Raw genomic sequence first — 10,378 nt, 5'->3', positions numbered from 1 at the left:
GGGGTTTCACCGTGGTCTCGATCTCCTGACCTCATGATCCGCCCTCCTCGGCCTCCCAAAGTGCTGGGATTACAGGCATGAGCCACTGCGCCCGGCCCTATATGTGGATTTTCTTCTGCCCCTGTCACCCCTGAGACAGCAAGACCACCCATTCCTCTTCCTCTTCCTCCTCCTCCTCAGCCTACTCAACATGAAGACAAGGATGAAGACCTTTATGATGATCCACTTTCACTTAATAGCAAATATATTTTTTCTTCTTTATGATTTTCTTAATAACATTTTCTTTTTAAAATTTTTTTTCGTATTTTTAAGAGATGGGGTCTTGCTATGTTGCCCAGGCTGGTCTTGAATTCCTGGACTCAAATGATCCTTCCACCTCAGCCTCCCAAAGTGCTAGGATTACAGTTAGGAGCCACCACACCTACCCACATTTTTTTTCCTCTAGCCTACTTTATTGTGAGAATACTGCATATAATAACATACAAAATATGTGTTAATTTTTTTTTTTTTTTTTGAGATGGAGTTTCACTCTTGTTGCCCCAGCTGGAGTGCAATGGCGTGATCTTGGCTCACTGCAACTTCTGCCTCCCAGATTCAAGCGATTCTCCTCCTCAGCCTCCCAAGTAGCTGGGATTACAGGCATGTGCCACCACACCCAGCTAATTTTGTATTTTTAGTAGAGACAGGGTTTCTCCATGTTGGTCAGGCTGGTCTTGAACTCCTGACCTCAGGTGATCCACCTGCCTCGGCCTCCCAAAGTGCTGGGATTACAGGTGTGAGCCACCACACCCAGCCTTAATGGACTGTTTATGTGATCAGTAAGCTCCTGGTCAGCAGTAGGCTGTTAGTGGTAAAGTTTTTGGGGAGTCAAAAGTTATGTGCACATTTTTGAGTGTGCATGAGGGGGATCAGTGCCTTAATCCCCATATTGTTCAAATGTCAACTGTAATATGATTAATTGTGGAAATTTTTGCAATGTCTAAATCAGATAAAAAGGCTAATTTTCTCCACATATAAAGAGCTTTTACAAATCAGTAACATTTGATCAACGACTTAATAGATAAATGAATAAAAGTTGTGAACAGACGACTAACTCAGAATGAAAAGGCTTCACTCAAAAGAAGAGCAATGTGCTTACGTGTGGTGACTCACACCTATGATCCCAGCACTTTGTAGGCCATGGCAGGATGATTACTTGAGACCAGAGTTCAAGACCAGCCTGGGCAAGATAGCAAGACCCCTATCTCTACAAAAAATTTAAGAATTAGCTGGTTGTGGTTGTGCACACCTAAGCAAGATCGTGTCTTTAAAAAAGAAAAAGAAGAAAGAGAAAGAGAAAAAAAAGAATTCAAATGAAAATCACAATGCAAAGCTGATGGTAAGGACTTAACGTTTTTGATAAAATGGGTTGGCAAGGGTATGGGGAAAATGTCGCCTTCGTGTGTGCCCTCTTTGGAGCACAGTTGGTAAATATGTAAAACTGAAAGATGTATATACCCTTTTGACCCAGCAATTTTACATCGAGGAAGTTTCTTACAGGTATATTTGCAAAGAACACAAGGAAATTAACTGCAGCACTATCTGCAGTAGCAAAAGACTGGAAGCAACCTAAATGCCCATTGCAGGAGACGGGTGAATTAAGGTACATCAGCCTGAGCAACATAGTGAGATCCCATCTCTACAAAAAGTACAAAAATTAGCTGGGCAAGGTGGCACGTGCCTGTAGTCCCAGCTACTCGGGAGGCTGAGGTGGGAAGATTGCTTGAGCCCAGGCAGTCGGGGCTGCAGTGAGCTATGATTACATCACTGCACTCCAGCCTGGGTGACAGAGTGACACCCTGTCTAATAAAAAAAAAAATTAAATACATCCATCAGTGGAATACTACATTACTGTTAAAAAAGAAAGAGGGGCTAAAGAAAATGTAGTATATGTATACAATAGAATATTCACCATAAATAATGGAACAAAGCACTGATAAAAAGCTACAACACGGAGGAACCTTGGAAACATTATGTTAAGTGAAAGAAGCCACACATGAAAGGCCTTATATTGTATTTATAAAAGAAACCCACACTGGGCAAATCCATAGACACAGAAGACAGATTAGCGGTTGCCAGGGACTGAGGGCAAGGGATGCGAGGGTGTCCACTCATGGGTGTGGGATTTCTTTTTAGGGTGATGAAAGTGTCCTGCAATCAGGTAGTGGTAACAGTTGCACAGCTCTGAATATACTAAAAACCACTGAATTGTACACATTAAAGGGTAAATTTTTTGACATGTGAATTATATGTACATAAAGATGAGGTAGATCTAAGTGTTTTGATATGGAACTAGTTTCCAAGATCACCTGTTAAGTGAAGAAAGTTAGTACAGCTGTAAGTAAAGGATGCTGCCATTTAGGCGAAAATTGCAGGAATATATACTCATCAATATTAATATTTGAATTATGCATTCACTTTCTCTAGAAGGATTCATAAGAGGCCGGGCGCAGTGGCTCACGCTTGTAATCCCAGCACTTTGGGAGGCTGAGGCGGGTAGATCACGAGGTCAGGAGATCGAGAACACGGTGAAACCCCATCTCTACTAAAAATACAAAAAATTAGCTGGGCGTGGTGGCGGATGCCTGTAGTCCCAGCTACTCAGAGAGGCTGAGGCAGGAGAATGGCGTGACCCCCGGGAGGCGGAGCTTGCAGTGAGCCGAGATCGCGCCACTGCACTCCAGCCTGGGTGCCTGGGTGACAGAGCGAGACTCCGTCTCAAAAAAAAAAAAAAAAAAGAGGATTCACAAGAAACTGACTGCCTTCAGGAAGGTGAACTGAGGGACCGAGGGTGTTAGGTTTTTTTTTCTTCTTGAGTTGAAGTCTTGCTCTGTCACCCAGGCTAGACTGCAGTGGCACAATCTCGGCTCACTGCAACCTCTGTCTCCCGAGTTCAAGTGATTCTCCTGCCTCAGCCTCCTGAATAGCTGGGACTACAGGGGCACGCCACTGTGCTGGGCTAGTTTTTGTATTTTTAGTAGAGACAGGGTTTCACCATGTTGGCCAGGCTGGTCTCCAACTCCTGACCTCAAGTGATCTGCCCACCTGGGCCTCAGGTATTAGTTTTCATTATGAATCCTTTTGCGCTGTTTGAAAAAAATTTAGCGCCAAAAAGTATGCATGGCATAGGCACCCTTTGCCCTAAAAATGAAGTGTGTGTGTGTCTATGTGTCTGTGTGTGTGTGTGCACCTGCATGTGTGTCTGTATATGTGTTTGTGTCTGTGTATATGTCTGTGTGTGTCTGTGGTGTGTGTGTGTGGTTTGTTGTAAAACAGCAGCCCTTGCCATTCCAGGCTCCAGGAGCTGTTGTCTGCAGCTGAGGAGTGCTCTTGAGTGCTGTGTGGAGGTTTCCATGTAGGTTTCCACCTCCAGGAAAAAAGATGGGGCAGAGGAACCACAAGTGACAGGGCTGATTCAGGAGTTCCTCTGAATCGGGCCCCAGCCCCAGCCCCAGCCTGGGAAGCTGTGAGGGTGGCTCCTAAGGGAGATGACCCCCTCCATGCTCTCCCAGGAGGGACCCAGTGTCCTTGTCCTCAGCAGGCAATGGCCCAGGGTTCCCAGTTGCTTGGGACACACCTGAGTGGAGGCTATTCAGAGCGGTGAGTAGGGGAGATAGGGGCCTGACCAGAGGGAAGGGCCTGTCCCAGGAGGTGGGCTGGTGGGCAGCCAGGGTTCCCCCCACCCCCCGGCCTGCCCTACGTCTGCAAGTTGGGGCCTCACAAAGCCAAAGCTGGCTGTGTCCTGTGTCCTCCCTTGACCCCTCGGAGGGAGGAAAAGGAAGAGAGGGGGAGGGAAAGACAGAGAGACAGACAGTAGTACAGGGAGACACACACACACAGAAGGAGACAGTGTTAGAAACAGAGATAAAGGGGCAACCACTGACCCGCTTTCCACTTGTCAGCCCCGAGCCTTTATCTATGTGACTGCACGCATTATCACAGCCGCCCCTAGAGGAGGGATCTGACACAGGAAAGGGAGGCCAGGGAGGGTGTCAGACTGTTGCACAGCTAGCAGCAGCCATATTCAAACTCTGGCTGCAGAACCCTAGGGCAGTCGCCAGCATAGTGCAGGTCCAGAACTGGCTCTGGGACCCTACACCATCCCCTTTCCCTCCCGACAGGCACCCCTTGGCCCATTTGGGCTGCCTATACCCAGCCCTGGTGGGACATTCCCAGGGGCACAGCTGACCTGGGACTCCTGGCAAGAGAAGGGTGGCCTGGTGTCAAAGAGGGGCCCAACATGGGGCTAATGTTGTGGGGCCTGTAGGCCCAGGTTGGCCAGGAAAAGGTTTCAATCCTGCCTGTTCCTGAGTGAGTCACTAAGTAACCGTGGCCAAATTGCTTCCCCTTTCTGAGCCTCAGTGTGTTCACCTGGAAAATGGGGATAGGGTACTTGTCTCAGGGCAAGTTGTTACCAGGAGCATCTAAGTGAGGCACGTGGATTTCTTTGCCCAGTGCCTGGCACAGACTGATCAAGAAATAGTACATAGGTTATATCCAAAGCATGTTGCATATAGACTGCAGAGTGAAGAATCTGAGCAGGCTGGGAATGCAAGGCTTGGGACAGCAAGAAGGGTCAGCCTTTGGCAAAGAGGATATTGGGAAAATAATCTGAGGCTCTCATTTCTTTTTTCTTTTTTTTCTTTTGAGATGGAGTCTCACTCTGTCACCCAGGCTAGAGTGCAATGGTACAATCTCAGCTCACTGCAACCTCTGCCTCCTGGGTTCAAGTGATTCTCCTGCCTCAGCCTCCTGAGTAGCTGGGATTACAGGCACCCGCCATCATGCCTAACTAATTTTTGTATTTTTGTAGAGGCGGGGTTTTGCCAAGTTTGCCAGGCTGGTCACGAACTCCTGAGCTCAAGTGATCCACCCACCTTGGCCTCCCAAAGTTCTGGGATAACAGGCGTGAGCCACCATGCCCAACCAGAATCTGAGGTTTTCTAAAGGCCCTTTGCTACCAACTGTCACCTGAAATGCTTCTATTAGCCAGTCTTAAAATCCCTAAAGCAAAGAAAATTCAGGTTAAAATTCAAAACTCTTCTCTAGGAGGGATGTATTTACAGAAGACTAGACTGAATTATTCATTCATTTACTGCCCTTTTGTCTTGCTGTGGTCCTCTAAGTACTGTGCCTGCAATTAGAAAGCTCCACCACTGGAGGGCGTCTTAGTTTTGCGCCTGCACAGAGATGAGATTTCCGCCCCCACCCCCGTGCCCCACCCAACACACACCCTCCTGGATGCCAGCTCTGATCCACTCCTACAAGTTGCCTTTTAGAAGAACAAAAAGGGATAGAGAGGCTAGAGAGACAGTCTTTAGATTAGTGGAGAAGAGTTCTGTAATCAGTTCACAATGTGTACTGGGTGAAGGAGTGGAAAGTAGATTCTGTGCCAGGCATTCTGCCACCTCTAGACTGTGCTTCTGAGTAGATAAGTATATTTTTCTATTTCATAGTACTTTTTAGAATAAGTGGAACTGTTTTTAAAACACTTGAGCCTACATAATAGAACTATCAATCACTGTGTAAGGAGCAATGCTTGTACGAATTATTTTTGCAATAGAGAAAATATAATTTGAGATTGGATACTTACACAGAGAGATATTTTAAAAGGCAAACACTGGCCAGAGGGGTGGTGGCTCACACCTGTAATCCCAGCACTTTGGGAGGCTGAGACGGGAGGATCACTTGAGCTCAGGAGTTTGAGACCAGCCTGAGCAATGTAGCAAGACCCCAGCCCTAAAAAGCATTTAAAAATGAGCCAGGCATGGTGGCCTGTAGTCCTAGCTACTGAGGCAGGAGGATCACTTGAGCCCAGTAGTTCGAGGTGACAGTGAGCCATGATCATACCACTGCACTCCAGCCTGGGTGACAGAGCAAGACCTTGTCTTTATAATATAAAATTAAAACACATTTAGGTCAGCCTTTTTATAATCATGAATGATCTTCTGTTTTTTTTACAATGATTTTAAAGAGAGAAACCTTTTATGCCTTTTCTTACATTTTTTCTTGTGTCTAAGTCATCCTTTTTTTTTTTTTTTTTTTGAGTGAGTCTCACTGTCCACCAGGTGGGTGCAGTGGTGTGATTCCGGTCATGCAAGTCTGCCTCCCGTTCAGCCTTCTCCTGCCTCAGCCTCCAGTAGTGGGATACAGGACCTGCCACCAGCCATAATTTTTTGTTTTTTAGTACGGGTTTCACCGTTTACCAGATTGTTTGATCTCCCTTGGCCTCCCAAAGTGCTGGGATTACAGGCATGAGCCACCGCACCAGGTCACTCTCATTCTTGCAGATGAGATGGTCATAGCTTCCCTTAGGTCTGTGGCTGTCTGCCTGCTCAGCCTCTGACTTAGTGAGCCAGTTATTGGAAGAAACTATAAAGGAGTGAGAAAGCTTTTTTGGCTGTACTCTTCTTAAGAATTGCTGAGTTTTATAAAATCATTCTTTTTCATCCATAACCCTAAGAGGCTTCTTAGAATCTTTTTTAGTAGTAAAACATTATAATAGCAATATAATATCATTAAAGCTCTTTTTTTAAAAAAGAAAATAAATCACCCATAATCCATCCATCTTAATATAATGATTCCCCAGAGGTTTTTTTTTTTTTTCCTTTGGAAGGTTTTTTTGGCCTTCTTTTTTGCCAAAGAAAGAGAGGTTCCAGCCCTTTGAACATCTTTCCCCACCCCCAGGCAGCTGAAAATCCTCCTTCTTTCTCTTACTCTTAGCTGCTTGGTCCTTTGAAGTCAAAGCTGGTTTTATGTCTAATCTGCACTGAATGGGTCATTACTGACGGGCACATGTGGGATCAGAGGAGCCTGACACAGGCTGCCTTCTGCACAGGGCAGAAGCTGTCACAATTTCCATCCACACAATTGCTGTGTCACATGCCATGAGGGTAAGCATTAGCAAACGCACATGTGCAGGGCGGGACACACCAGATATCTTTGGGAACATTATGGGTGTGTCAATCTTTTTTTTTTTTTTTTTTTTGTTTGAGACGGAGTCTCGCTCTGTCACCCAGGCTGGCATGCAGTGGCGTGATCTCGGCTCACTGCAACCTCCACCTCCTGGGTTCAAGCAATTCTCCCACTTCAGCCTCCCAAGTAGCTGGGATTATAGGTGTGCGCCACAATGCCTGGCTAATTTTTGTATTTTTTAGTAGAGACAGGGTTTCGCCATGTTGGCCAGGCTGGTCTCGAACTCCTGACCTCAGGTGATCTGCCCACCTCAGCCTCCCAAAGTGCTGGGATTACAGGCTTAAGCCACCGTGCCCGGCCTCAATATCTTCTTTTTAAACATTTTTAAAATTTTTATTTTTTTGAGACAGGGTCTTGCTTTGTTACCCAGGCTGAAGTGCAGTAGCACAATCTTGGCTCACTGCAGCCTCGACTTCTGAAGCTCAAGCGATCCTCCTGCCTCATCCTCAACTAGGACAACAGGTGTGCACCACCACGCCTGGCTAACAAAAAAAAATTTTTTTTTTGTAGAGATGAGGTCTGCCTATGCTGCCCAGACTGGTCTTGAACTCCTGGGCTCAAGCGATCCTCCCACCTTAGCTACCCAAAGTGCTGGGATTACAGGCATGAGCCACCATGCCTGGCCTTGTATGGTATTTGAATTATGTGTCAATAAGACCGCACATACACATTCAAACAGAACAAGATTTTAAAGGTGAGAAACATTTTCTGGTTTCCAATTTGTTACTTTGGTGATCTCTAACGAATTACTTTTGTAATTAAGTACACACGTGCTGGCTTTGGCAGCACATATACTAAAAATTGGAACAATACAGAGCAGATCAGCATGGCCCTTTAACAAACTGAAAAATACTTAAACCTAAAAAGAAATAAATTATACATAAATAAAAAACATATGTTATTTTTAATTTAAAAAACGCATTCATTGGCTGGGCGCGGTGGCTCACACCTGTAATCCCAGCATTTTTCGAGGCCAAGGCAGGCGGATCACCTAAGGTCAAGAGTTTGAGACCAGCCTGGCCATACTGGTAAAATCCCGTCTCTACTAAAATACAACAATTAGCCAGGCATGGTGGCCCGTGCCTGTAATCCCAGCTACTTGGGAGGCTGAGGCAGGAGAATCACTCGAACTAGGGAGGCAGAGGTTGCAGTAAGCCGAGATCACACCACTGCACTCCAGACTGAGGCCCTGTCAAAAAAAAAAAAAGTTTTTAATAAAAGAATTTAATAAAACCACATTCACCACTCTTAGATATCTAACCAAGAGAAATGGAAATAGGGTCACACAAAAACTTGCACCTGAGTGTTCACAGCAGCATTATCTGTAAGAACCAAAAAGCAGCAACAACCCAAATGTGCGTCGACAGATGAATTGAACAGACAACATGTGGTCCATCCATGCAACGGAATATTGTTCAGAAGGAATGAAGTGCTGACACATGCTGCAACATGGGTGAGCCTTGACAGCATTATGCTCAGTGAAAGAAGCCAGCCGCAAAAGGCCACATGGTGTATGATTCCATTTACGTGAAATACCCAGAATAGGGAAATCTACAGAGACAGAAAGTGGTTGCCAGGAGCTGGTGGTGGGGCAGTGGGGGCTGCAGGAGAATGGGGAATCACTGCAAATGGGTATATGGTTTTTTTTTTTTTTAGATGGCATTTTGTTCCTGTTGCCCAGTCTGGAGTGCAATGGCATGATCTTGGCTCACTGTAACCTCCACCTCCTGGGTTCTAGCGATTCTCCTGCCTCAGCCTCCCAAGTAGCTGGGATTACATGTGCCCACCACCACGCCCAGCTAATTTTTTTTTTGAAACGGAGTCTCGCTCTGTTGCCCTGGCTGGAGTGCAGTGGTGCAATCATGGCTCACTGCAGCCTGGAACTCCTGGGTTCAAGTGATCCTCCTGCCTCAGCCTCCTGAGTAGCTGGGACTACAGGCACCTGCCACCACATCCAGCTAGTTTGTCAATTTTTTGTAGAGATGGGGCCTCTCTTTGTTGCCCAGGCTGGTCTTGAACTCCCGGTCTCATGTGATCTTTCTGCCTCGGTCTCCCAAAATGCTGGGATAACAGGTGTGAGCCACTGCACCTAGGCACTCAAAATTCTCAATTATAGCTACAAAGACCCTTTTCCAAATAAGGTCACCTTCACAGGTTCCTGGACATGGACCTATGTTTTGGTGGGGGCCACCATTCAACCCACCGCACCTGCCTACCCCAACCGCCATTGTTCAAGCTGGGCCACCTTGCCCTGGTCTCCAGGCGTCCTTGGTCTCCAGCCCTTGCAGCCAGAGGAGGCCAGACCCACGTCCCCTGCTACTTGGAGTCTCACAGTGGCTCCCAGGGCATCTGGAAGCAGCTCACGCTTGACCTGCAAAGCTCCATGGCCTGGCCCTGCTGGCGTCTCAGGCACCCTGTTCCCACCACACTGACCTTTTCCCCGGTTCCTAAAGGGCTCCAAGCTTTCTCTTGCCTCCAGAGCTCCTCCATGTTGATCTCCCTGTTCCCTCCACCTGGCATTCCTCCTCCAGGCTTCACCTGAGTGCCTTTTGCTTACCCGCAAGTCTCAGTTTAGGCGCCCTGCCCCCACCCCAAACCTCTTTTCACAGCCTGAGATGTTAGGGGCCCCTTGGGGGCTATGGCAGCAGGTTATAGTGGTGGGGTTCACCTGGATGCACTCTCTGGACTGGGAGCTCAGCCTGGGCAGGGCCACATAGCTCCTGTCTATTTTGCTCCCTGTAGAATGGCAGTGTTCGTTTTTTGTTTTGTATTTTATTATTTTTTTTTTTTGACATGGAGTCTCGCTCTTTTGCCCAGGCTGGAGTGCAGTGGCGCAATCTTGACTCACTGCAACCTCTGCCTCCTGGGTTCAAGCGATTCTCCTGCCTCAGCCTCCTGAGTAGCTGGGACTACAGGCGCCCGCCAACACGCCCGACTAGAATGGCAGCATTTCTGAGGGCGGGAGGAGGGTATAAGGGTCAGATGAGCCTGAACCTTACTCTTCACTTTCCACCTCTTCCCATCTTCCTTCCTCATAGTCTTGGGGAACGCTTTTTTCTCACCTTTAAAAATATATATATTTTTTAGAGACAAATTCTTGCTCTGTCACCCAGGCTGGAGTGCAGCAGCATGACCATAGCTCACCACAGTCCTGTCTGCTGGGCTCAAGCAATCCTCCTGCCTCAGCCTCCTGGGTAGCTAGGACCATAGGCATGTGCCACCGTGCCTGACTAATTTTTTAAAATCTCGTTTTTGTAGTGATGAAGTCTTGGTGTGTTGCCCAGGATGGTCTTGAACTCCTGGCCTCAAGGGATCCTCCCACCTTGGCCTCTCAAAGTGTTGGGATTACAGGCATGAGCCACCT

At 47.0% G+C, this 10,378-nt stretch overlaps 1 non-coding gene across 1 annotated transcript; it reads left to right on the top strand.

Annotated features, from left to right (window-relative positions):
• The first annotated feature begins 7,784 nt into the window (after positions 1–7,784).
• Positions 7,785–7,896, top strand: LOC116459586 (U6 spliceosomal RNA). The gene has a single exon (XR_004245624.1). It is a non-coding gene; the product is annotated as a U6 spliceosomal RNA (small nuclear RNA).
• The last annotated feature ends 2,482 nt before the right edge of the window (positions 7,897–10,378 follow it).

The sequence above is a fragment of the Hylobates moloch genome, unplaced genomic scaffold (genome assembly GCF_009828535.3).
Source record: "Hylobates moloch isolate HMO894 unplaced genomic scaffold, HMol_V3 SCAFFOLD_19, whole genome shotgun sequence".
Lineage (NCBI taxonomy): Eukaryota > Metazoa > Chordata > Mammalia > Primates > Hylobatidae > Hylobates > Hylobates moloch.
The sequence above is the reverse complement of the archived record's forward strand: the minus strand, read 5'-3'. Positions and strand labels throughout refer to the sequence as shown.